The 27,377-nt window shown below is 51.0% G+C and overlaps 1 protein-coding gene across 4 annotated transcripts in view; it reads left to right on the top strand.

Annotated features, from left to right (window-relative positions):
• The first annotated feature begins 4,479 nt into the window (after window positions 1–4,479).
• The window catches only part of CPNE2 (copine 2), a 54,928-nt gene continuing 32,030 nt past the window's right edge, over window positions 4,480–27,377 (top strand). For 3 of the 4 annotated variants that reach the window (XM_061173993.1, XM_061173992.1, XM_061173990.1), the window contains exon 1: window positions 4,480–4,685. The gene's annotated coding sequence lies outside the window, so the exon portion shown is untranslated. The remainder of the gene's footprint in view (window positions 4,686–27,377) is intronic. The other variant, XM_061173991.1, reaches the window with a different exon arrangement.

The following is a 27,377-nucleotide window of genomic DNA, read 5'->3' as shown; positions in this document are numbered from 1 at the left end:
TTTTTCTTTCCAGTTTTACTGAGATATAATTGACATACAGCACTGTATAAGTTTAAGGTGTGTGATATAATGACTTGATTTACATATATTGTGAAATGATTACCATGATAAGTTTATTAACATCCATCATCTCCTATAAGATACAAATAAAAGGAAAAAAAAATGTTTTTTCCTTGAGATGAGAACTCTTAGGATCTACTCTCTTAACAACTTTCAAATTTTGTGACTCTTAATCCCACAGGCGCTGCCCCAGTTTCCTCATCTGTATGGTGAGGGCACAAGCAAAATGAGTCAGGGCACAAGGACCTACTTTCTCCAGCTGCAAAGATGACCTTATGCTTCATCTCTACACTCCCTCAGGTGGGATCTGATCCTCTGTCGCCTGCCTCACCTGGTTACAGTTCTGTAGGGCTTCACCCTCTGGGACCTCCTCTAGACCCATAGCCACAACCTCAATAACAATGTCCTCCATTTTACGAATAAGGCCCAGAGAGGAACAAGATTTGCCCAAGATCCCACAGCAAGCATTCAGTGGAGCTCAGATTCCAACTCTGGAACACTAAGGGAGGGAGGGCATTGGGGTGACCCTGGCTGGGGACTTAACTGGTCTGTGGGTCTGTATGTTCAAAGAGAAGGGTCCCCAGGAAGGCGAGAGGGCCATATGACCTTCCTGACCTTGCCTCTGCCCCCCAGCCCCTCCCTTGCCTGGCCAAGTCCAGGCCTGAGGGCGGTGGCCTCAGCCAGAGCTGTGTATGCCCTCTGGACACATCCGGAGTGTCCTAGAAAAGACCTTGCAGTGGCTGGTTTGGTACAGATCCTCCCAGGACTGGGCCCAGGGATAGCTGGTCTTCCTCCCACCCCCCAGCCACGCCAGTACAGCACCCCACCACCCCAGTGGGTCTCGAAGCCCCCCAGAGCTGGAGTCCTCCCTCCCCTTCAGCCCTTGGAAGCCACACCTTATTGCTCATCCCACACAAGCCCCGGCCCTGCCCTGGCTGCCCAGAAATCAACCTTTGCCCTGAGGAGGAGGTGACAGAAGAGGAACTTTCGCAAGAGAACAGAGGCCCACTGGGGTCCCCAGGTTGACTCCCCTAAGCCAGAAGTATCGCTCTCCCGGGCTGTGCCCATAGGCCCCGCCCCTGCACACACATGCATAGTATAGTGCAAGACTGGGGCTGATGGAAATGTCTGGGGCTGACTGGAGGGCCTGGGGAGGTGGAGGGAGGCATGGGCATCCTGACCCTGGAAGGGGATATCCCTGCATTAGAGTGACCACAACCCTGGATCTTAAAAGTAGCAATAACAACATGCTAGCCCTGGGGTCTAGGCATGCCTGGTACCAGGCTAGACACCAGATACTAAATCGTTCCTTACATTTTACACAGGAGGAAACTGAGGCCCAGAGCATTGAGTGATGTCACCCAGGCAGTAACTGGACAGGCTGAGATTCAAACCCGGGGCCATGACTCTACGCCTGAGATGTAGGAGTGCAGTGAGCCACACCCACCTCTCTCCGTGAGATCCCTGAGGGGATGTCTCCATCGCTGATGTGTCTCCACATCAACCCCCTTTGTGGGCAGATGGTATTTTCCAAAGATGGCCACTATAATCTCTCCCCGCCCACATGCTCTTCCTACAAATGACAATGACACTCCTCTCACCTAGGGGCGGGGTCTATGGAGAGAGCCAGTGACTACAGCAGAAGTGACATTATATGAATTCCAAAGCCGAGTCCAATAAAAGATAATAAGGCTTCCACCTGGTTCCCTTGGGATACTCACTCTTGGAACCCAGCCACCATGCTACCAGGAAGCCCAGGCCACATGGAACGGTCATGGTAGGTGTTCCAACTGAGGTCCCAGCTGACAGCCAGCGTCAATTGCCAGACAAATGTGTGCGAAAGCCTTCTAGGTAACTCCAGGCCCTGTCATGGTCTGACTGCAACTGTTTGAGAAATCCTGAACAAGAACTGCCCTAGCTGAGCCCAGAGGCCTCCCAGAGCCATGAGAGATGATAATGCTTGGGGTGATTTGAGATGTAGCATAGATAACTGGGACACCCTCCATCCTCTCCCCGCTCACATACACCTGAGTCCAGCCAGGGCCTGCTACGCAGGTGGTGCTATTTCAAGTCACTTTAATTCACAAGCCATACGCGCATGCGTGCACATACCCTAATATCAGCCTATTTAGGGAAATTGAGGCCTCCCAATTGTGCACAGAGAAGTCTCCACCAGGGAAAGGAAAGACTTCAACATTTTGTAGTAACAGCCTTGTATTGTGTGTGGATTAAAGACAGACTGCAGAATCAACCCATGATGGACACTTGGCCTTAAACAACTGACCTCTGGGCTCTCCTGATCCCTGACATTTTTTTAAAAAGCTTTATTGAGATATAATTCACATACTACAGCATTCACCTCTTTAAAGTATACAATCAATGGTTTTATCTGCAGTTGTGTAACTATCACTATAATTTTAAAACATTTAAAATCATTGCCTTCTTTCTCTATGGCTCTGTCTAGTCTGGACATGTCATATAAATGGAACCATACAATATGTGGTCTTTTGTGACTGGCGTCTTTCACTTAACACAGTGTTCTCAAAGTTCATCCATATTGTATATACGTCATACCTTTCTGTGGCTGAATAATATTCTGTTGTATGGATAGACCACATTTTGTTTATCATTCATCAGTTGATGGACCCTTGGGTTGTTTCCACTTTTTGGCTATTCTGAATCATGTTGCAATGAACATTCATGTACAAGTTTTTGTATGGATGTATGTTTTCATTTCCCTTTCCTAGGAGTGGAATTGCTGTGACCTGTGGCCTTTGTACTCCATCCCCTTGGCCAGGGGTCAGGTATCTTTTTCCCCCTCAGCAGGCCCAACTACCTCATCCTTCAGGTCTCCGAGAGGAAGCCTCGCTGACTCCTCTGGCTGAGTTGGGTCTTCTGAACAACCCTGCCTCAAACCTTTGCGCTTTTCATACAGTTATATGATTGCCTGGGCCATGGTCTTGCCCCTGAGAGGTGAGCAGCTTGAGGGGAGGCACTCTCTGCTTGGGTTCACCACTATCCATCCCAGTGCCTGGCTCTCCTGCTCTGGAGCCAGGAGAGGAGAGGGATTCTGGGGGCCAGATCAATCAGAAAAGGCTTCCTGGAGGAAGAGGGGCTGCAGCTGGGTCTAAGAACACCTCTAGATTGGTTTGCCCCACAGCTGGGCTGAGGGCTTTGAGGACTTTAGTTGGAAGAAAGATGAGAGTTTGGAGAAAAGAAGGCTGGATGGAGGTCGGGGTTGGGGTGGCGGGGGGAGGCAGGCAGAGAACAAAGCCCAGAGCCCTGGGGCTGTTTAGCAGCCGCCCTCTAAGGCTACAAAGTGCCTGTGACTCAGACGTGGAGGGAGGTTCGCAGGCTGCAGCGTGAGTCTCCCAGTTAACCCTCACCTGCCTAGAATGGAAAACCCACAACCCAAGTGCTCTGCGTTAACTCCCAGATGCCCAGTCCGTGAGCCCCGGGGCCAAGGGCTTTCTTTGGACGTGGTCTTGAGATCCCTGAGCGAGCTCTGTCCCCCACAATCTGGTTAAATGAGGCTCCTCTGTCTGAGGCACTGGATAGGGAAGAGGGGCGGGGGGAGTGAGCACATAAATACTGCCGAGTGGCCTGCAGCACTAGCGCCCAGCGACAGACGAATTTCTTAAGAATTGGTGCCTCTTCTAGGGAAAAGAAGGCCACCGCCGAAGGGCGGACTCGGCGCTAGGGTCTCAAGGACCCGCTAGACGCCCTCCCGCTGACTAGCCCCAGGCACTGTTGGAACTGTGTTTATCTTATCGTCTCCATCAGAGAAATAATGCTTGTGTCATCTTCCCAGTCCCTGGCGGTAACAAGAAAACGCCGAGTTCTTTTACTATCGAAAAAAAAAAAAAAGGAAGAAAACACAGCGATCGTAGTGCTGCCCAATACAGCCCAGAACCAAACCCCGTGGTGTATCCCCCGAGGGCGCAGCGTTGAGCCGAACAGCCCTTGGGGTCGAGGCTGCAGGCGGCGCCCTAGGGCCTGGCAGGCCCGGGCCGACCCCACCCCTCGGATCCCGCGTCGGCAGCCCTGAGCGCACAGTGCGGGCAACTCGGAGGTGGCAGCGGCTCGGGCGAGGCCGGCCTGGGGCGAGTGCGAACCAGCGGCGTTCCGATCCGCGGAGTCCTAGCCTGGAACGTTCAGACCCTCGGATCCCGGCCTCGAACGTTCGGACCCTCGGATCCCGGCCTCGAACATTCGGGGCCCCGAGGCACTGACAACCCGGAGTGCCTGGACGCGCCAGCCGCGGGCGGCGGGCGGGCGGGATATCGTTCCCGCTCCGCCCGTGGGAGCCCTCGCCCCTCCAGGAAGCGCCCGCCTCGCCTCCCACTTCCCGCCCCACGCCCGCCCCCGCCCTCGGCCGAGGGAGGAGCCCGAGCAGCCGCCGCCGCCGCCGCCGCCGCCGCCGCAGCCACCGCCCGCCCGGCCGGGGAGGAGGACCGGACCTCGAGCAGCTGCGAGCGCACGCGAGCTGGCCATGGCCGCGGGGGCAGCGCCCTGAGCCTGTCCCGCGCCCGCGGGCCCAGCCGAGCAGGGGTGCTCCCGGGGATGCCCCGGTGGCCCGGAGTGCGGGGAGCGGCAGCCGCGCGGTGAGGGTAGCGGGACCCGGGGTGAGTGGGGCCCCGGCGGGGAAAGGGGCGGGCGGGGCGCCCTGGCGCGAGGGCTCAAGTTCGGCCTTGGGGCTCGGCTTCTGGTGCCAGTGGCGGCTTGGAAGGAAGCTGGGTTCCGCTTCGGGGGACTGCGGAACCCTAAGCCCCCTCCACCCGCGCTCACCCAGACTCCGGCGTTTGGGTGACTGAGTTCCGACCCGGCCACGCGGGGGCGCTCCGGCTTCGCCCCGACCGCGGGGGAACAGAGGGCAGGGTGCCGGGAGGACGGTGGCGCCGCCCGGGGTCCGAGCCCAGCGGTTTAGGGACCCTCCTACCTCCCCGGAGGCGCCTGGGGGCGTCAGGAAGGCGGCGTCCCGCCACCATCGCAGCTGCGGAAGTGCTGAGTTCGGGCTGGCTCCGGGCAGGCGCGGGGCCCGCTCCTCGCCCCCGTGCCCTACTCCCACCCCCCCCAACCCCCCTCCGTCCCCGGCCCCAGAGAACTGCTAGAGAGTCAGCTCCCTGCGGGGGAAAGGGGAGCAAAGAGAGGGAGTGGAAATGGGCAGCTTCCCAGAAGTCAGAGTGTGTTTGCAAACTAGTTTTTTCTCAAAAGCTGTCTGGCACCTGTGTGTTTGGGGAGGGGGGAGCGTGGAGAAAGAGAGAGCAAGGCCCTTTCTTCCTTCCCGTTCCTCGTTCCCCCGCAGCGCTGCTTCTCTGAAAAATAGAGGGTTCTTACTTTCCTCTTCCCATTTCATCCCCCAGCCTTGTTGGACAAGCCCCTTTGGGGAAGGGGCTGTGATTTGCCCAAGCTGACAGGTGGTGCTGGAACCCAGGGCTCTGTTAGCCAGTTGGAAGTTCTTCTTACTATCTGGGACTCCCCCAGCCCTGTTATGTACTGGGTGAAGTGACAAGGGCAAAGGATCTGGGAGAATTAGCTGAGTGACCCTTTGTTTGTCTGCCCTTAGTTTTTGCTCCCCTAGGGGTGTGGGCTGTCACTGAGGGATGGGGGGCTTTTTCTGTTTCTTGGAGCACCCACAGCTTCAGCAATTGAGGAGAGGAGCCAAGCTGTAACCTTCGGCAGCTGCACAGCCCTAATGGAGAGCTTGGGAGACCTGGGTCTGAACGCCTACCCAGCAGTGGGCCCCTGGCCTAGACCTTCCTCCCCTCCGAGCCTCCAGGTCCTCATCTGTAAAATGGGCTAATCGTCCAGGGCCTGTGCATATGGAGGCTGGTTGCAAACATAAAAAGTGGTTTTATTGCAGTTCCTCTGGCATGGAGCCCAGTGAGTGCTGGGACTGTCCCAGGCATGTGACATAGCTGGCCAGAGTGGGAGGGGTCACCCAGGCAGTTTTCTCCATGGAAAGAACTATGGGCTAAGAACGTGGCACTTGAGTTCTCCTGGCCCTCTGCCGTGTCCTGTTTGGGTGCCTTGTCACTCCTAGGGCTTAAGGGCGTTTCCATTGGTGAAATGAAGCAAAATATGACACAATCCGGTTTACAGGGCTGCTGGGAGACTAGAACCTGGGCCAGGGGGCAGGTGTTCTGCAAAGTTGGGTGCACTGGTGGTCATGGGACCTCCCTCCCAGAGGCCACGAGAATTAAAACTCCAGGGACGTAAGAAGAGGGTCGGAGCTAGAGCCTCAGTTTCTGTACCTGTAAAGTAGTGAGAGCAGTACTCTGTACGTCTTTATAATCTTTTAGGGTAGTTGTGTAGTTCTTTAAAGGTAGTTGTGAGGATTAAATTAGACAACAAAGGGCTTGTGCACCAGCGCTGTGACTGGTGCCCGATAAGCGCTCAGTTAATGTTAACCATCATTATCATTATTCATGGGAATATTAGTAAGCCTGATGTGGGTTACTGATTTAGGATTCCTTCTGGGATTTCCTCAGGCCAGCTCGCTCCTCTCTCTTCCACTTCCTTCCTGGAGAGAGGAGCCTCAGAATCCAAATGTTGGACGTCTGGGCTGTTCCAGGGCCAGGGTCCTGAACAGGAAGGTGCCACTAGGCTGAAGAGAACACCATGGGGGATGGTAGAGCCAGTGGGGTGGTCCCGTTTCCCCCACCTTGGGCTGGCCTCACAGGGCTCTAAGGGGTGATGGAAAACAGAAGAGCATTCTCTAGGAATTCCCTCAGGAGCAAGGTTGTCAGGCAAGGTCCCCTACTGTGAAGCCCTCAGCCAGGGCCGGAGTCCCATCTGCCTGATGCTCTCCTCTCCTCTAACCCTTGCAGGGGCTGCTGAGTCAGGGCAGTCACTTCAGGAATCCGTCTCCCTCCAGCTGGGAGAATATGGCCTCAGAGAGGGGGCAGGATTCCTCCCCTCCTTCCCGGTCCCCTGCAGGACACAGGGTGGGCTCCTTGGAAGCCAGGAGGCCAGGTCACCCTAGGGTCTTGGCAGGCACCAACTGGAGAAGACGATCATGTCCCACCCGTGCTGTCCAGAAAGAGAGTATGGAGTCCCAAGGGGATTCATGGCTTCCTGATGTCCTACAGGGCCTGAGGGATGAGCGGGGGTCCGAGGCACCTCCTGGGTCCCAACCAGGTGTCCTCTCCCTTCCTTGGGCCACCCGGCCTCTGCTCTGTGGTGGCGTCAAGAAGGCTGTGCTGGCCCATGTCCTGGAGTGTTTCTCCTCTAGCCCCGTCCACACGTGCCTCCAGAGCCTGAGATGAAACTAGACTAGATGCTGATCCCTCGCTCGCTATCACATCACCTTGCTTAATTTTTCTCGAGGCATTAGCCGCTCTCTCCCGTCATCTGATTCATTCAAGTGTGTGTCAGTTTGTTCTCTGCCCTCCTCCCCAGGGGGTCAGCTCCAGGAATGGCAAGGGCATCCTGTGTCCATCTTGTTCAGGGCTCTTTCCCTGCACTTACTGGCTTAATGGCTGAGTCCGCCCCTCCTTGTAGCCTCCTGTTGAATGGGTCTGTGATGTTGGGTGATGGAGCCTAGAAGAATCATGAGCTCACCCTTTGGGGTTTCTGGAGGAATCTCTGTCTCACCATACTGAGTGCTGGGGCACTGTCAGAGGGCAGTGGTCTCAACGATGGAGGAGGGGCAAGTGCTGGCCTTGGGGAAGGGAAAGTCGTGAGTCTGGGCGAAGGTGGGATTCTCCCAGCACTGAAGGTCTGGGGGAGGTGGGCATGGCGGCTGCTGACCTGGGTGGGGTGTCACCTGCTGCTGTTGCCTGCAGAACCAGAGGTCTGGGGTGTGCTGGGGAGAGTTACCCATCCCCCAGGTGACCTGAGCCAAGTCTCTTAACCTCTCGGACCTCGGTTTCTTCATCTAGAAAATGGGGAGCTTTAGACCAGGAGCTAGCTGTTCCCTTGCTTTCTTCATGTGGTTCTTTTCCTTTTTTTTTTTTTAATTTATTTTTATTTATTTATTTTTGGCTGAGTTGGGTCTTCGTTGCTGCTCGCGGGCTTTCTCTAGTTGCGGTGAGCGGGGGCTACTCTTCGTTGTGGTGCGCGGGCTTCTCATTGCCATGGCTTCTCTTGTTGCGGAGCGCGGGCTCTAGGCACGCGGGCTTCAGTAGTTGTGACACATGGACTCAGTAGTTGTGGCTCACGGGCTCTAGAGCGCAGGCTCAGTAGTTGTGGCACACGGGCTTAGTTGCTCCGCGGCATGTGGGATCTTCCCGGACCAGGGCTCAAACCCGTGTCCCCTGCAGGCGGATTCTTAACCACTGCGCCACCAGGGAAACCCCTTTCATGTGGTTCTTACGGCAGCTGTGAAAGGGCTTGTAAACCAAAGAGGGCTTTGCCCAGCTGGCGTGATTCCTCTTCCACCTGTGGCTTCGGGTCCCTGCCTTCCAGAAAGGCTTCCCTCACCATGCAGCCATCTATTCGTCACTCAACAAATGTGTTGTGTTTTGTTTTGTTTTAATAGCGTAATATATCAAGGGTTTATTTACTGTTTTAGGTAGAGCCACAGATTTGTTTATTCATAGACTTTAAAATTTTTTATTTTATATTATAGTTGATTTACAGTTTGTGTTAGTTTCAGGTGTATAGCAAAATGATTCAGTTATACATATACAAATATCCATTCTATTTTTTAAATAAATTTATTTATCTTACTTATTTATTTTTGGCTGTGTTGGGTCTTTGTTGCTGCGTGCGGGCTTTCTCTAGTTGCGGCGAGCGGGGGCTGCTCTGTTGCAGCGTGCATGCTTCTCATTGCGGTGGCTTCTCTTGTTGTGGAGCACGGGCTCTAGGCATGCGGGCTTCAGTAGTTGTGACACGTGGGCTCAGTAGTTGTGGCGCAGGGGCTTAGTTGCTCCGTGGCATGTGGGATCTTCCCGGACCAGGGCTCGAACCTGTGTCCCCTGCATTGGCAGGCGGATTCTCAACCACTGCGCCACCAGGGAAGTCCCATGTATCCATTCTTTCTCAGATTCTTTTCTCATATAGATTATTACAGAGTATTGAGTTCCCTGTGCTATACAGTAGGTCCTTGTTGATTATCTGTTTTATATATAGTAGTTATATATAACCATAAGTTTGGTAACCATAAATTTGATTTCAAAGTCTGTTTCTGTTTTGTAAATAAGTTCATTTATATCATTTTTTTATATTCCACATATAAGTGGTATCATATAGTACTTCTTTCTCTGTTTGACTTACTTCATTTAGTATGATAATCTCTAGGTCCATCCATGTTGCTGCAAATGGCATTATTTCATTCTTTTTTATGGCTCAGTAATATTCCATTGTATATATGTACCACATCTTCTTAATCCATTCCTCTGTTGATGGACATTTAGGTTGCTTCCATGTCTTGGCTGTTGTAAATAGTGCTGCAATTAACACTGGGGTGCATGTATCTTTTCAAAGTATGGTTTTCTCTGGTTATATGCCCAGGAGTGGGATTGCTGGATCATATGGGCTCTAGAGCACAAGCTCAGTAGTTGTGGCACATGGGCGGCTTAGTTGCTTCGTGGCATGTGGGATCTCCCTGGACCAGGGCTTGAACCCCTGTCCCCTGCATTGGCAGGAGGATTCTAAACCACTGCGCCACCAGGGAAGCCCAGCACCACTTATTGAAGAGACTGTCTTTTCCCCATTATGTATTCTTGCCTCCTTTGTTGTAGATTAATTGACCATAGCTGCATGGGTTTATTTCTGGGCTTTCCATCCTGTTCCATTGATCTATAAGTCAGTCTTTGTGCCAGTAACATACTGTTTTGTTTTGTTTTTTTAATATTTATTTATTTATTTGGCTGCGCCAGGTCTTAGTTGTGTCATGCGGGATCTTCTAGTTGTGGCATGCGGGATCTTTAGTTGCAGCATGCGGGATCTTTTTAGATGCGGCATGAGGGACCTTTTAGTTGTGGCATGTGAACTCTTAGTTGCAGCATGTGGGATCTAGTTCCCTGACCAGGGATTGAACCCAGGCCCCCTGCACTGGGAGCATGGAGTCTTAGCCACCGGGGAAGTCCCAGTAATATACTGTTTTGCTTACTGTAGCTTTATGGTATAGTCTGAAGTCAGGGAGCCTGGTTGCTCCAGCGCCATTTTTCTTAAGATTGCTTTGGCTATTCAGGGTCTTTCGTGTTTCCATAGAAAATTTAAGATTTTTTGTTTTAGATCTGCAAAAAATGCCATTAGTAATTTAATAGGGATTATATTGAATCTGTAGATTACCTTGGGCAGTATAGTCATTTTGATAATATTGATTCTTCCAATCCAAGAACATGGTATATCTTTCCACCTGTTTGTGTCATCTTTGATTTTTTTCATCAGCATCTTATGGTTTTTGGAGTACAGGTCTTTTGCCTCCTTAGGTAGGTTTATTCCTAGGTATTTTATTCTTTGACGCGATGGTAAATGGGCTTGTTTCCTTAATTTCTCTTTCTGATATTTCATTGTTAGTGTATAGAAATGCAACAGATTTCTGTGTATTAATTTTGTATCCTGCAACTTAACTGAATTCATTGATGAGCTCTAGTAGTTTTCTGGTAGCTTCTTTAGGATTTTCTATGTATAGTATCCTGTCATCTGCAAACAGTGACAGTTTTACTTCTTCCTTTCCAATTTGGATTCCTTTTCTTTCTTTTTCTTCTCTAATTACCATGGCTAGGACTTCCAAAACTATGTTCAGTAAAAGTGGCGAGAGTGGAATCCTTGTCCTGTTCCTGATCTTAGAGGAAATGCTTTCAGCTTTTCATCATTGAGTATGATGTTAGCTGTGAGTTTGTCATATATGGCCTTTATTATGTTGAAGTATGTTCTCTCTATGCCCACTTTCTGGAGAGTTTTTATTTTTTATCATAAACGGGTGTTGAATTTTGTCAAAAGCTTTTTCTGCATCTATTGAGATGATCATATGATTTTTATTCTTCAGTTTGTTAATGTGGTGTATCACACTGATCGATTTGCAGATATTGAAAAATCCTTGCATCCCTGAGATAAATCCCACTTGATCATGGTGTATGGTCCTTTTAATGTATTGTTGGATTTGGTTTGCTAGTATTTTGTTGAGGATTTTTGTGTCTATCTTCATCAGTGATATTGGCCTGTAATTTTCTGTTTTTGTGGTATCTTTGTCTGATTTTGGTATTAGGGTTGTAGCGGCCTCGTAGAATGAGTTTGGGAGTGTTCTTTCCTCTGCAATTTTTTGAAATAGTTTCAGAAGGATAGATGTTAACTCTTCACTAAATGTTTGATAGAATTTGCCTGTGAAGCCATCTGGCCCTGGACTTGTTTGTTGGGAGTTTTTAAATCATAGTTTCAATTTAAGTACCTGTGATTGGTCTGTTCATATTTTCTATTTCTTCCTGGTTCAGATTTGGGAATCTTCCCGGACCAGGGCTCGAACCCGTGTCCCCTGCATTGGCAGGCAGATTCTTAACCACTGAGCCACCAGGGAAGCCCCTGGGATTGTTTTTGTAGGTCTTTTTTCTTCCCTTCCCTTCCTCTTTTGTTCTCTTGTGATTTGATGACTATCTTTAGTGTTGTGTTTGGATTTCTTTTTCTTTTTTGTATGTATATCTACTGTAGATTTTTGGTTTGTGGTTACCATGAGGTGTTTGTTTTTTTTTTTTTTTTTTTACCATGAGGTTTTGATATAGCTGTCTGTATATATACAAGATTATTTTAAGTTGCTGGTCTCTTAATTTCAAATGCATTTCCAGTATCCTGCATTTGTATTCTCCTCTTCTCATGATTGCTGGTTTTGATATCATATTTGTGTGTGGATGATTTCCTACCTTTACTGTATGTTTACCTTTACCATTGAGCTTTCCCATTCATAATTTTCTTGTTGCTAGTTGTGGGCTTTTCTTTTCTGCCTAGAATTGTTGTAAAGCTGGTTTGGTGGTGCTGAATTCTCTTAGCTTTTGCTTGTCTATAAAGCTTTTGATTTCTCCATCAAATCTGAATGAGAGACTTGTTGGGTAGAGCCTTGCTTGGTTGTAGGTTTTTCCCTTTCATCACTTTAAATATATCATGCCACTCTGTTCTGGCCTACAGAGAAAAATCAGCCGATAACCTTATGGGTATTCCCTTGTATGTTATTTGTTGCTTTTAATATTTTCTCTTTGTCTTTCATTTTTGTCAGTTTGATTAATGTGTGTCTCAGCATGTTCCTCCTTGGGTTTATCCTGTATGGTACTCTCTGCACATCCCAGACTTGGGTGACTGTTTCCTTTCCCATGTGAGGGACGTTTTCAGCTATTACCTCTTCAACTATTTTCTCAAGCTGTTTCTCTCTCTCTTCTCCTTCTGGGAGATGCGAATATAATGTGAATGTTGGTGCTTTTAATGTTGTCCCAGAGGTCTCTTAAACTGTCCTCATTTCTTTTCATTCTTTTTTCTTTATTCTGTTCCACAGAAGTGATTTCCACCATTCTGTCTTCCAGCTCACTTATCCATTCTTCTGCCTTATTTATTCTGCTATTGATTCCTGCTAGTGTTGTTGTTGTTTTTTAATCTATTTATTTATTTTTGGCTGCGTTGGGTCTTCATTGCTGCATGCGGGCTTTCTCTAGTTGCGGTGAGTGGGGGCTACTCTTTGTTGTGGTGCGTGGGCTTCCCATTGCGGTGGCTTCTCTTGTTGCGGAGCATGGGTTCTAGGGCGCAGGCTCAGTAGCTGTGGCACGCAGGCTTAGTTGCTCCGTGGCATGTGGGATCTTCCCGGACCAGGGCTCGAACCCGTGTCCCCTGCATTGGCAGGCGGATTCTTAACCACTGTGCCACCAGGGAAGCCCCCTGCTAGTGTATTTTTAATTTCAGTTATTGTATTGTTCATCTCTGTTTGTTTGTTCTTTAAATTTTCTAGCTCTTTGTTAAACATTTCTTATATCTTCTTGGTCTGTGCCTCCATTCTTTTTCCACGATCTTGGATATCTTCACTGTCATTACTCTGAATTCTTTTTCAGGTAGATTGCCTATCTCCACTTCACAGAGTTGTTCTTCTGGGCTTCTGTCTTGTTCCTTCATCTGGAACATATTCCTCTGCCATCTCATTTTGTCTAACTTTCTGTGTTTGCAGTCCCACAGGCTGCAGGATTATAGTTCCTCTTGCCTCTGGTGTCTGCCCCCATCTCGTTGTGGCTTCTTCTTTGTCTTTGGAAGTAGAATATCTTTTGGTAGGTTCCGGTCCTTTTTTGTCAGTGGTTGTTCAGCAGCTGGTTGTGATTTTGGTGTTTTCATGAGAGGAGGTGAGCTCAGGTCCTTATGCTCCACCATCTTGCCGGGCAGGCTCCTCAGCACATGTTTTTTGAACAGCTTCTCTATGGACTGTGCCGAAGCTGGGGTACAACTGCAGAGCTCTGAATGGAGTTGGGGGGATAGAGTGAGGCAAGCAAATGATAAAGAGACAGGAAAACTTAAGATGGTGGAAAATGCCATAAAAAGAATGAAGCAGAGTGAAGTGATTGAGATTGGCGGGGTTGGGTGGGGGACATCAGGGAGACTTCTGGAGGAGGAAGTGTGACATTTAAGCTGAGATGTTAATCTATGGCATGACATTCATGGCTGTATCCCAGCTTACCTAGTTCCCAGCAGGAACTAGGATACTTCCTGGATATGCTCCATGGATATTTTTGAATGAATGAAGGAGGGAGGAGTGCCCAAAGCAGAGGAAGGAACACATACAAAGGCCCTGAGGTGGGAACATGCTCAGTGTATTCCGAGAGCCCTTTCTCTCCACCACGCAGCTCTCTGTCTCCTTTGGTGGCTCTTGTGTCTCGTCAGGAGCTAGGGGCATCTGGCCTGCCTTCTGTGCTCTGGCTGTACCTGCCCCATGACGCAGGAGAGTGCATGCTCAGCTCCCAGCAGATGATGCTATCCAACCTCTCCCTCCTTTGGGCCCCCAACAATCTTTCCGAGTCTAAGTCACATCCCTGTAGCTCCCCTGAGGGCTGTGCTGGGCAAGAGCACAGTGGACCCCATCTCATTTCAAACTCTGGTTTGCCACTGACTAGCTAAGTGACCTTGGGCAGTGTGTTAGTTTCCAAGGGCTGCTGTGAAGCCACCACGAACTGGGTGGCTTCAAACTACAGAAATGTATTCTCTCACAGTTCTGGAGGCTAGAAGTCCACATTCAAGGTGTTGGCAGGGCCATGCTCCCTCTAAAGTTTCTAGGGGAGGGTGCCTTCTTGCCTCGTCCAGCTCCTGATAGCTGCAGGTATCCCTTGCCTTGTGGTGACATCACTCCAGTCTCTGCCTTCTTCCCGTGGCTGCCTTCCCGCTGTGTCTTAACATTGTCCTCCCTTAAGGACCTCAGTCATGTGGGAATAAGGGCCCACCGTACTCCAGCATGTCCTCATCTTAACTCTTTACATCTGCAGCTACCCTCTTTCCAAATAAGATCACATGCTGATCTTAGGGGTTAGGATTTCAACACCTCTTCTGGGGGACACAGTTCAACCTCTAATAGGCAGGTTACATAACCTCTTTGTGCCTCAGTTCTCTGTTCTATGAAATGGGGTGGTAATAATAGGGCTCATCTGCTGGGGTTGCAGGATGGCCTACACAGAATGGTGGGAACCTCCGGACAGGGCCAGGCACACAGGAAGCACTCAGTCATTGCTGTTATTTCCATCTTCTCAGTGAAGGTTTTCTGGGAGCTGGGACCAGGGCTGAGGAGCAGATGGCAATGTCCTTGGCCGGGAGGACTTGCTGAGGAGGGCCTGGGGCTGGGCTGTGGGCCTCTTGCCTGGGATGCGGAGGCTCAGAGAGGCCCCTCCCCGCTGTCTGGAGGAGAAGGGGCAGGCGGGCGCCCCTTCAGTGTGGCGGGGTGAAAGCCACTAACCGAAGGTGGGGAGCTCGGTCTGCAGAGGGATGTGAGCAGAGGGTGCCCAGCCACTGTAGGTGCCCACAAGGGGATTCGGGTACTGAGTAAGCCCAGATGACCTTTCAGGCCCAATTAGCCTGGAGTTCCTGGGCAGGAGCTTGGGGCTAGAATCCCAGAGCAGCCCAGCAAAGACTGAGGGGCATATGTAGACTCCCCACAGCCGGAAGGGGCCTGAACCCTGACAGGCAGGGAAACTGAGGCAGAGAGATGCAGGGACTTGTGGGGAGTTCACAGAGAGAGTTGGGAGCCCCTGTCTCCTAGTCTCCCTATGGTAGGCCCCTGGGTGGGTGTGGATGCCATGGGGTAGGACCCCAGGGCTGGGTCCCAGTCCCTGAGGCTGCCCCACAGTCCCCTTCAAACGAAGCTACTTTGGAATGACTTCGGCTGGTGGTCATTGTCACCATGCCCTCCTCCCTCCATTAGCTCAGTCCCCCCTCTCTGAGCCTGGCCAGATTCACCCCGAGGTCCCCGAAGTACTTCCTGCATCCCGGAGTCCATCCACGCCCGTCCCATGTAGCACTTGCTGGGAGGCGAGAGGGCAGGGCGTCGCCAGCCCCACTTTGCAGATGAAGGAGCTGAGACCTAGAGGGAAGGGGTAGCAGAAGCGGGCAGAACCCAGTGCCTGGACTCCTTGGGCGGTAGTGTGGAGGCTGCCTCTCAGCCTGGGGCAACAGGCTGGAGATACCCCGGGATCAAGCCCTTCAGAACAAGGCTCAGCTGAACCAGGGTCCTGGGGATCTGGAGGAGGCCCCCTTCCCCAGAGTCCAGAGCTTAGTGATTTGGTGGCGGCTACAGAGAATAGCCTCCCTCTGGGTGTGGTCTGGCCACAGCTGGGGCCTCAGGGGAGCTGGGGGGGAGCGTCAGGGCTGACCCCTGCAGCAGCCTCCTCCCCATGCTGTCTGTATCTATATTTATCCCCATGTCGGCCTGGCTGCCTGTTGGGAGTGCAGCGTCTTCAGAGCTCAGCAGCTTTAGCTAAGGTAGGGAAGTGATTTGTGTCAAGATGCTGCCCGCCTCCCACCTTGACGGGAGAACCGGTCTGCTCTCTGAGGGGCTGTGCACCACCCGGCAGGAGCCAGTGCAGCAGTGGGTGTGCAGGGAAGGCCCCAGGGAGTATGAGCCGCTTGGGGATGGACCCCCCCACTTCAGAGAACCAGGGCTGTGGGACATTGGGGTGGTAGGGCTGCGGCTAGAAGGTGGTACCAGATAAACTGTAAAGCCTTTCAGCTCAGAGGTTCAGAGAACTCCTGATTTCCGAAATCCTAGAATTCCCAAACCCTGGGATTCTGTGAATCTGTGAATCTGTAGGCTTCTGCAATTCCAAGATGCCACGGATCCTCTTCCCTTCACCTTCACTCTTCCTTCAACTTTCAGCAAACGTTTGTCGAGCTCCCGTTCTATGCCTCTCTGCGCTGGAAACAACAGAGATGAAAATAAGATCTGGTCCCATCTTTAAGCTCAAGTGAGGGTGACATTTTCTAAGCCAGTGGTTGCAATATGGTAACAATGTAAGTGCTTCCCTCTCCAGGGCCAGGGGCTCAGGGGGCACTTTGTAGAGCAGTCCCCAAGTTGTGTGTTTTTTTTTAAACGTTTTCTTGAAGTATAATATACAAAATAGAGCAGACTTCCTGCTCAATGACTGTTCACAAACCAAAAACATCCATGTTAGCAGCCCCTAGACTGAGAAACAAACGTGACCCTCACTGAAGCCCCCTGGTAGCCCCGTCCGGTTACTCACACCCTGCCCCACTATCTTGCAAGGCCCCCTCCAGCAGCGTAGACTTGTTTTACCTGGGTTTAACTTCATGTAATGAGATTATACAGGATGACGTGCTTCCTTGCGTCTGGCTTCCTGCATTCAATATGTTCATAAGACCTATTCATATTGTTGCTGTCCTTGTGCTTCCTTCATGCTCGTGGCAGTGTAGTCCACTGTGTGCACGTTCACCATTTATTTATCCCTTTTCCAGATGATAGGCATTTAGGGGACTCCCGGCCTGGGGCTGTTACAAATAGTGCTGCTCTGAAAGTTCTCCAGTGTGTCTTTTGGTGAACATATTGCATGTTTCTGCTGGGCGTTGCTGGGTCATCATAAGGGATGCATTGAGTTAGCTTTGTAGTCACTGCCAAACATTTCTCCAAACCGGTTGTACCAATCCACACTCCTGTTGGTGACATGTGAGAGTTCCAGTTGCTCCACATCCTTGTCAACACTTGGTATTGCCAGCTTTTAAAATTTTATCCTGGGGGTGGGGGCAGGAGGGCATAGTGGCGTTGATTTCATTTGGTTTTGCTGAGCTGAGTTTGAAGAATGACAGAGCTAAGTGAAGAAGAGGGAAGGGCATTCCAGGCAGATGGAACAGCATGTACAAAATTACGGAGGCATGAAAAAGTACTGTTGGAACTCTGTAGTAAACAGCATAGCTAGAGCCAGAAATGTGTTGAGGCAGTGGGGGGGCGGGCGGGGGGCGGCGGCTATCAGGGTGTTTGGACATTGTCCTGAGAACAGTATGGAGTCCCAGAGAGGATTTTCTCATTTGAGCGAGTACCTACGGTGTGTCAGGCATTTTGTAATTTACATTTGATGGATAAGAAAACTAAACTGAGACTCAGAAAGACCACATGACTTGTCCTGAGTCATATTAGCAGAGGCTCTGGAATGCAAATCCTTCCAAGCCTCAGTTTGCTCTTCTGGAGAATGGGAGTGGTGATAACACCTCGCTCAAGGCTGTTGTGAAGCTATAGAAGTTAAAGTCCATAACACACTGGGCACAGGGCCTGGGGCAGGCGTTATTATTACTCTCATTTTATATCATGTCTCCATCACCACAGCCATACCACCCCCTCTCTTCCCTGCCAGCTGACAGGGTGACAGGGTGGGAGTGGGCTCTCCTAGCTCCCACAGTTAGGAAGGACTGGCAGAGAACTCTAGCCTCAGCACCCTATTTTCCTGCCCCACGGCAAGTCTTCTAGGACCTGAAGGTTGCTACGATGGCTAATCTTTTTTTTTAAAAACTGTAGTACTTGTAGGCGTGTGAAACCAGGAATGGGGAAACTGGAAACCATGACTTTTTTTTTTTTTTTTTTTTTTTTAATTTATTTATTTTTGGCTGTGTTGGGTCTTCGTTTCTGTGCAAGGGCTTTCTCTAGTTGCGGCAAGCGGGGGCCACTCTTCATCGCGGTGCGCGGGCCTCTCACTATCACGGCCTCTCTTGTTGGGAGCACAGGATCCAGACGCGCAGGCTCAGTAGTTGTGGCTCACGGGCCTAGTTGCTCCGTGGCATGTGGGATCTTCCCAGACCAGGGCTCGAACCCGCGTCCCCTGCATTGGCAGGCAGATTCTCAACCACTGCGCCACCAGGGAAGCCCCGATGGTTAATCTTATGTATCACCTTGGCTAGGCTATCATGACCAGTTGTTCAGTTAAACACTAGTCTGATGTTGCTGTGTAGGTATTTTTTAGATGTGATTCACATTTAAATCAGTGGACTTTTATTAAAGCAGATTATCCTCCATTACGTGGGTGGGCCACATCTAATCAATCAAAGGCCTTAAAAGCAAAGACTAAGGTTTCTCCCAGAAGAAGGAATTCAGCCCCAAGACTGCAACATAGAAACCTTGCCTAGTTTCCAACCTGCTTGTCTTGCCCTGTGGATTTCGGACTGAAGACTGCAATATCAACTCTAACCTGAATTTCCAGCCTTCAGTTTTGCCCCACAGATTTCAAACTTGTCTGCCCCAACAAGTTCATGAGTCAGTTCCTTAAAAGAAATCTCTCTATATATATGTAGATATCCTATTGGTTCTGTTTTCTCTGGAGAACCCTAATACAGTTGCCATTTGTCTTCCTGGATCTTTCTCATCTGGGAGATGGGGTGAAAGAGGCAACTTAGATCTGGATGTGTTCAAGGCACGTTCTGACCCTGTAAGTTCAGTAAATGCAGCCATCAGGGCCAGTGGGGACCAGGCATCTGGTTAGCCAAGGGTTCCAGTTACCAGAGTGTCACCATCTAGACCAGAGGCTGCAAACTCAGACATCTGCCGAGACCTCGCGGGAACTCAGCCTGTGAAGTTGGCAGGGCTTGTATGGGGACCAAGTATGACATCTGCCTAATTAGGCCAAGAGCGGGCTAAACCAGAGCCATCCCTGGGGTATGGTCAGCCGCTGGTGGGCCGTGTAGCAGCCTCCCGCCTAGGAGCTTGGTGTTCAAAGTGTGGTCTCAGATGGGCCGCCTCAGCAACGCCTGGAAGCTTGTTAGAAATGCAGACTCTCAGGTCCTTCCCCAGACCTGCTGCATCAGAATCTGCCCCACCTACCCACCCCTCTGGGATTTGTGTGTTATGAGGAGGGCTTGTTAAAACACAAATGCCATTCTGGGGACTCTGAGCAGGTCTGTTTGGGGCCCCGGAACCTGCCTTTCTAACAAGCTCCCAGGAGATGCTGAGGAGGCCCATCTGGAAACCACCCTTGGAGCGGAGAGAGCCTGAGGCCACCCCAGGATCCTCTGTTGTCACCGATTAGGCCCCACTGAGCAGGATTTGCTGCATGATGAAGACCCAGGAGCCCTCAGCCCGGGAGAGTAGCACCTTGAAGGGCGTGTGGGTGTGGGGTCTGAGTCTGTTATTCCCTCCCTGACCCCCTATCTACCACCTTGGTGTCCCTTGGCATCTCTGAGCTGTGTCTTCCAGCTGAGAAAGGGAGCCTAGAACCATATCCTCAACGAGTTTTCACTCCTGGTCCCCTGTACGTACACCATAAACTTCACACACCTCTCCCCCTGCCCCCAGCCATCAAGAATCGCTGACAATAGCACAAGCTGCATAGTGTCATTCTCAATGCTTTACCTCATTTAATCCTCGACATCAATACCTGAGGAAAGCACTTTTATTGTTCCTGTTTTTATAGAAGGGGAACAAAGACCAGAGAGGTTAAGTAACTTGCCTGAGATCACACAGCAGGTAAATGACAACCAGGGATTCAAACCCAGCAGTCTGAGTCCAGAGTCAGTGCTCTTACCCTCAGCACAGTACCGACCAGAGGACCGCACCCTTGTCCTCGTAACTGCTGCCAACAAGACTGTGGCGCGTTACTTGTTGCAGTTGGCACTGAAAACAGAATTTCATTTCTCAGATATCAGGTTGAGCATGCTTTTTCAGAGGGCACACGATGCCCCCCAGTTCTGACAGGCCATCCCGCTGTTGCACTTGCCCCTGCAGTGAGGGGCACCTCGGCCCTGCCCTGCCCCTCCCATCCCCCTCTTCCCCATCTGGGTCTCCAGGTCTCCACCTCAGCTGCTGCCTCCCCCGCCCCCTACCGGCTCTCTCCCTGCACCTGCCTCTCTTGCTGTCTCCCGTCACTGCCCGTCTCTGAACTGGGGCCCCTGCAGGCCACCTCGGCGTCTCTTCCCCACAGTGGGTGAGGTGCACAGCCCGGCTCCTGGGTCCTGAGCTGCTGGGGCCAGTGATGGGCGGGGAAGTTGGAGTAGGGCAGCCCTAGCTCTTAGCCTCAGCACCATTCTTCCCTGGCTTAGAAGCACCACTGCCCCCTTCTTGGGCCTTGGTTACCACCTCTGTGAAATGGGACATGAACCCCTCTAGTGCTGGCCTCTTGGAGCAGTTATGATGGTCCCAGGACTGAGAAGGGGCTTTGTGATCTCTCAAGTGCTGTGTGTAGCGGGGAGGTGGTTGTGATTCCTCTGGGGCTGCAGATTAAAGAGCCTGCCTGAGGGGCTCCCTTCCTCATTCATTTGCCACCGTGTAGGTGCTGCTCTAGGTGTTGGGGAAACGGTGATCCCTCCCTTGTGGAACTTACATTCCAGACAGTGCACAAGGCAAATAGACAAATTAGTAAAAATGCTTGTAGATTGCATTGATCTGTGAAGGAACCAGTGTGGGGCTGAGATTGCATTAGCTTGGGTGACCAAGGAAGGCTTCTGAGGAGGTGACATGAAGCTGACAACTAAGACCTGTCATGTGATGGGACTTCCCTGGTGGTTCAGTGGTTAAGAATCCGCCTTCCAGTGCAGGGGACACGGGTTCGATCCCTGGTCAGGGAGCTAAGATCCCACATGACGTGAGGAAACTAAGCCCGCATGCCGCAACTTGAGAGAAGCCTGCGTGCTGTGACGAAAGATCCTGCATGCTGCAACTAAGACCCGACGCAGCCAAATAAATCAATTAAAAAAAAAAAAGAAAAGACCTGCCATGTGAAGAAAAGCATTTCTGGCAGGGGAAAGAGCAAGTGCAAAGGCCCTGAGGCAGGAGAGAGGTTAGCATATTTGCAGAGCAGAAGGAGGCCAGTGCAGCTGGGGCACAGGGAGCGAGGGAGAGTGTGGCATAAGGTGGGGTCAGGTCAGGCCCTGTTGGCCTGGGGAGGATCTGGATTGTGTGACAAGGAAGGGCAGCCACTGGGAGATTTTCAGGAAGAGCTGTGGTAGCATCTGATTTGCATGTTTAAAGACTCCCTCTGGCTCGGGTGGGCGTGGAAAAGAGAGAGTCTGGGGGCTGGGGTTGCTCAGGGAGACCTGACGTGGGCCAGGGAAGTGGAAGCGGGGAGATGGGGACGATGCTGGACGCATCTTGGCGGTGGAACCGACAGCAGTAGCAGGATATGGGGGGTGAAGGAAAGAGAGAGGTCAAGGAGGATGGGTTCCTAGGCTTCTGGCTAAAACTGGAATGTTCTAGACCTGTGACTCAGCACCAGAATCTCCAAATCCTGTTCTTCTGCCTAAAGGGTAAGATGTCCACCTGCCCATCCAAAGGAGGCAGCCAATGTTGCCATGTGGGAATAAGGGCCCGAGATGGCCAAGTCTTCTAATTTTTCATTAGAAACTTGAAATCCAGGCATTTCAGTAAAACCTCCCAATATGCAGGCAAATGATTAAAAAAATTTTAAACACTTGCAAGTCAGTGCTAGAAAGCCAAACAAAACCTGTCTGGAGGCTAGATTTGTTCCACAGACTGTTGTTTTGTGATCTCTGACATCACACCATGTAATGCATTATATAGTAATGCATTAATAATTGGCTGACATTCTTAACAGCTGAATCACACGGCCGGGACAACTGAGGTTGTGCATATCCGAAATGCCCAGATCCTTTATATGCAAACAGCTGTCAAGCCAGGCACGCCCCACACTGAACTCAGAACTGAACACAGGCTTACAGTTATCTCTATCAAATTGCATCTTGTCATTTGTCAGAAACATTTGTCCCTGGATTGGCTCCACTCTTCCTCCAAATTCTACTGAATTTGCACTCCCTTCCAGCTTTGTATCACACACAGTTTTAATAAGCCCATCCAAAGCCGTCTACAAAGCTAATGTCAACCTGTGTGTATAGTTCAATAGAGTTCAATGGATTTCAACGGTAGGTTAGGCTTGTCTCCTGCTAGATGTCTACAGCTGTTCAGCTATAACTTCAACCTACCTTCTGGGTTCATCCACCTCATATTTACCCGTCTTCCTCCGTGAAGCCACCATACATCGCATATAGGCCTAATCCACTAGTTTTGTGGTGACAGGAATGCCACCTCCTTACACCTGTATATGGAGTACTTTATGGTTTTTATAGCATGTTCCCATAATTTCCTGACTTGATCTTTATCACCCATCACAACCTTTAAAAATCCTATCAACCTCACATTAAGACATTGATCTACAAATCTGCCAGTGGTCTATTTGTTTGTTTATAATCCACTAATAATCTATCTGGTGATTTCCAGATTAAATAGAGCAAGGGCAACTATTGATAATTTAGCTTCTTACCTTCCCACTTCACCATCTCACCAAAAAAGAGTTCCCCAAACCACCACCATTCCAGCAATAACCTATAGGGACAGAAACAATATTTAAGAGGAAGAATGTTCTAACCATGAGAGTTGACAGAAAGTGGAATGCATCACCTTGTGAAGAAATGACATTTTGATGCTAGAACTTTTCAAATAGGAGCTAGGGTTTTGCAGAAGGGATTCCAACATGGATAGGGAGTTGGGCAGAGTGATCTTTCATTCATGTATTTCTGTCCACGTGAGGAAACTGCTCTGTGCTCAGCTCTTGGCTGAGCTCTTGGAAGTGTCTTACCAGTTCTTGCAGTGATAACCTCTGAAGGTTAAAAACATACACTTGGCAAGTGTGACAGTTTTTATGCTTTGTACATTTTAAAATTCCCTTTAAAAAGCAGTTTTCAGCAAATGTTTTTAAAATGCCAACCTTTTCTCCATTGCTCAAAATTGGGAAGAATCCATACAATGGAATATTATTCAGCCATAAAAAAAGAAATGAAGCACCAATACAAGGTAGGACGTGGATGAATCTTGAAAACATTAGGGTAACTGAAAGAAGCCAGTCACAAAAGACCACATATTATATGATTCCATTCATATGAAAGTCCAGAATAGGTAAATGTAGAGACAGAAAGTAGATTAGTGGTTATTTAGGGGTGGGGTGGGGTGATAGCTAAAGGATACAGGATTTCCTATTGAGTTGATGAAAATGTTCTAAAATTGACTGTGGTGATGGTTGCACATATCTGTGAATGTACTAAAATCCGTTGAATTGTACATTTTAAATGGGTGAATTGTAGGGTATATGAATTATATCTTGATAAACCTGTTTTAAAAAAAAAATAAAGGGTAAGATGTCTTAGGAGCCCGGGCCAGCGGACCCTGTGGGAGCTGAAGCCTCAGTCTTGTTCATTGTTGAAGCCCGAGAGTGCTCAAGGAATGTTTGCTGAATGAATGAATGGGAATTCCCAAGCCCTGCCCGCTCTTTGCCTCAGTTAACCCATCTGTAAAAGGGACTGCTAGGGGTTTTTTTTGTTGGTTTTTTTTTGTGTTTTTTTAAAATCTTTTTTAAAATTATTATTTATTTATTTATCCTTAGCTGTGCTGGGTCTTCGTTTCTGTGCGAGGGCTTTCTCTAGTTTGCGGCAAGCAGGGGCCACTCTTCATCGCGGTGTGCGGGCCTCTCACTATCGCGGCCTCTCGGAGCACAGGCTCCAGACGCGCAGGCTCAGTAGTTGTGGCTCACGGGCCTAGTTGCTACGCGGCATGTGGGATCATCCCAGACCAGGGCTCGAACCCGTGTCCCCTGCATTGGCAGGCAGATTCTCAACCACTGCGCCACCAGGGAAGCCCGGGACTGCTAGTTTTGTATCCCCGCCTTCCAATTCCTTCCCTGGGGCTCTGGTCACCCCAGAAGGCCTGTGTCCATCTGGGCCAGGAGTCAGGACCATCCACGAGCAGGCCCCAGCTCCCCAGGCCCCCTCTCCAGCCTGAAACCTCAAATTACCTGTGCGGCCTGCACCAGGGAGCGTTTCCATCTTGCCCAGATGCGCATGGCAGGCCCAACCCTCCCTTAATGACACCTTGCCTGCCTGCCCTCCTGCTGGAGTAGGAGGGGAGGGGGCCCGGCCCAGCCTAAGCCATGGTTTCTTTTTCCGTTGCGTCAGGCCTCAGGGTCTGGCCTGCCTGCCCGCTGCCGGCTGGCACAGAGGGGCCCACTCTGACCCCTGCCTGCCCCGACTCCAGACATCATGTGCTCCCCGTTTCGGGGATCCAGAAGCTTCCAAGCAGAGGGTGAGTTGGGGATGGGGGACCTGCCCCTAGCTGGGGGAGGAGTGCCCCTTCCCCGCCCACTCATCACTCACTCTCTCTGGGGCCTGCAAGCTGATCCAGGTGGGGCCACAGTGGGCTCTGAGGAGCCCCGACTGTCCCCTGGACCTGGCCCTCCTGGCCACACCCTCAGCCAGGCTGGAGCCAGTGAGGGGTAGGAGGACAGTGCAGTAACCTAGGCGACGGATGATGGTAGCTCAGACTAGGGGGAGGGCGGGGGAGAAGTGGCCCCAGAGTGTTCATACAAGCGCTTGCCTTTGCATCTGTTAGTCTGCGGGCATGTGCGTGCGTGTGTATCAGTGTGACGTGCACAAGGAAATGTGTGAATCTGGGTGTGTGTACCTGATACCCCTCAGGTACAGGATGAAAACAGAGGTCTCTGACTTGGCAGCAGGGGGAATGTTGGCCCAAATGGCATCTAGCATGTCATGAAGGGGGCCTGTGAGGTGGAGAGGAGGTGGGTGAGCTGGAATCCACCCCATTAGTGATGATGGGAGAGACGGGGGTGCGGACAGGGTAACCCCAGAGGAACTGGTGACCTTGGGGGCTCCGGGGTCTTCTTAGCCTCAGGCTCCCTTTGGCCTGGCTGACTCCCCAGATGCCCCCACCTGGTTCTAGGTCCCCACCATGCCCAGCAGTCCCCTGGCCCTGGCCAGAAGGCCGTACGTTGGCCTGGGAGTCTGGAAAATTGGTTCACAGCCTGCCTCTGTTTCCTGACTGTGTGACATTGTATAGGTGACTTCTGCTCTGAGCCTCAGTTTCCTTATCTGCAAAATGGGGGTGACTTGTGCCCCCCCCCACCCCAGGTAGTTGTAAACATAAACAGGTGTTCTCTCAGCCTCTGTGTGGACGAGTCCAGCCCCCAAACACTTACCCACGAGGGCCAGGTTCCAACTCCTTGACTAATATCTTATCCCCTGACTGTCGAGTGGGTAACTGGCCCTGCACTGCCCCAGAGGAGGGAGGTGAGAGGAGGCCATTCCTTCTGAGAGCACGAACCCACCTGACCACGCTGACCAGCACTGACTACAAGCTGAGCACGTCACCCGCAAGATGTCGCTAATCCTTATTCACTCTGGCGGGGCAGGTCCTAAAATCGCCTCACCCTCCAGACGGGGACACTGAGGCTCGTTCATTCACTCTAGAGTGTTTGCTGAGTGTCTGCCAAGTCCCGAGAACTGTGCCAGAGCTGGGATCCTGCGGTAAGAAGACTACCCAGCTCCAGCCCTCTAGGACCTCATGTTCCAGTCTGGCTGAGAGCGTGCGGAGGGCAGCCAGGTCCTGCGGCTGCAGGCTCCCGGAGGGAGCTGGGGCTTTATTCGGAGAGTGATGGAAGTCTTGGAGGGTTTTAAGCAGAGAGGTGACATGGTCCAATTTGTGTTTTTAAAAGCTCACTCCAGCCCCTGTGGGGACAAGGGGTGGTTAGACTAAGGAGAGGCAGCAGGGAGGCTGGCGAGGAGGTGGCCCTCATCCATGCGGGAAGGACCGAGCCACGGTGGCAGTGCTGGGCCCGCTTCCTGAGCGCCAGCCTCTCGCTGGGCACGTGAAGCGCCGGTCTGCAGGAGGCCTGCGCGAGCATGGTCCCCTCTTCCGCTCCAGACACAGCGCCCTGGGCATACCTGGCAGGGAGAGGATCTGGACAGTGACAAAGCCCGTGCTCTGCCTCCTCCCTCCCACCGTCTGTCCCTAGAACAGAACCTCATTATAGTCACACGAGCCCAGAGCATCAGCACAGCACTGCAGTTTGCCTGCAGTATATATTCTTGTCGTGTGAAAACTACTTTCCATCGGAGGGGCTGGAGAGCTGCGTGTGTGCCGCAGGGTGGCCATGCCAAGTCAGGGAGGGATGAGCAAATCCGTGACCCGGCGAGGGGAACGGGGACTAGGGATGTCCAAAATGGACATCTTGCCGGGTGGCTGATGCTGGAAGGCGGGCCTGGGTGAACTTCAGATGTGCCAGCGGAAATAAGATCTGACCACACCTTGTAGGACTGTGTCATGATGTGTCGTGAGCACATGAGGAAACTGAGGCACAGAGAGCTGAGGATAAGGACCAACTCAGGCAAGATCTGAGCGATATGGAGCATTTGTCCATTCGTTGATTTATACACTTACCTTTTTTTTAATCCAACAAATGTAAACTGAGTGCCTCCTACGGACCAGTCACTGTGCTCTGGCTGGTGATACAGGATGAACAAGACAGATGATGAACAAAGTCAAGTTTTGGATAAGTGACCAGAAGGTAGCTTCCTAGTGGCCAAAGCAGTGAGGGAAACCTGAGCAATTACAAGCTCCATTGTAGCCGCAAGATGCCGATATGTCAATTGCTCAGGAGAAGCCCAGGTTTTCCTGGCAAAATGAATGGGATGCTTGTGTCCACTGTGATTTGTTGCTGATCCGACAGGGGCAGCTTGGACCTGTGTGTATCTCACAGGTAAAGATGGACCAAAGCAGAGAATGACTTCAAACTAAACACACCTACAAGAGACTCCTTTTTCACGCATTTCCTGCATTCTTTTTTTTTTTTAATTTAATTTAATTTAATTTGTTTATTATTTTTGGCTGCGTTGGGTCTTCATTGCTATACGCAGGCTTTCTCTACTTGCGGTGAGCAGGGGCTACTCTTCTTTGGGGTGCGTGGGCTTCTCATTGCGGTGGCTTCTCTTGTTGTGGAGCACGGGCTCTAGGCGCGCGGGCTTCAGTAGTTGCGGTGCGTGGGCTCAGTAGTTGTGGCTCACGGGCTCTAGAACGCAGGCTCAGCAGTTGTGGCACACGGGCTTAGTTGCTCCGTGGCATGTGGGATCTTCGCGGA

Source organism: Eubalaena glacialis, chromosome 18 (genome assembly GCF_028564815.1).
Source record: "Eubalaena glacialis isolate mEubGla1 chromosome 18, mEubGla1.1.hap2.+ XY, whole genome shotgun sequence".
NCBI classification, from domain to species: Eukaryota; Metazoa; Chordata; class Mammalia; order Artiodactyla; family Balaenidae; genus Eubalaena; species Eubalaena glacialis.
Note: the sequence above shows the minus strand (reverse complement) of the source record. Positions and strands in the feature narration are given on the sequence as shown.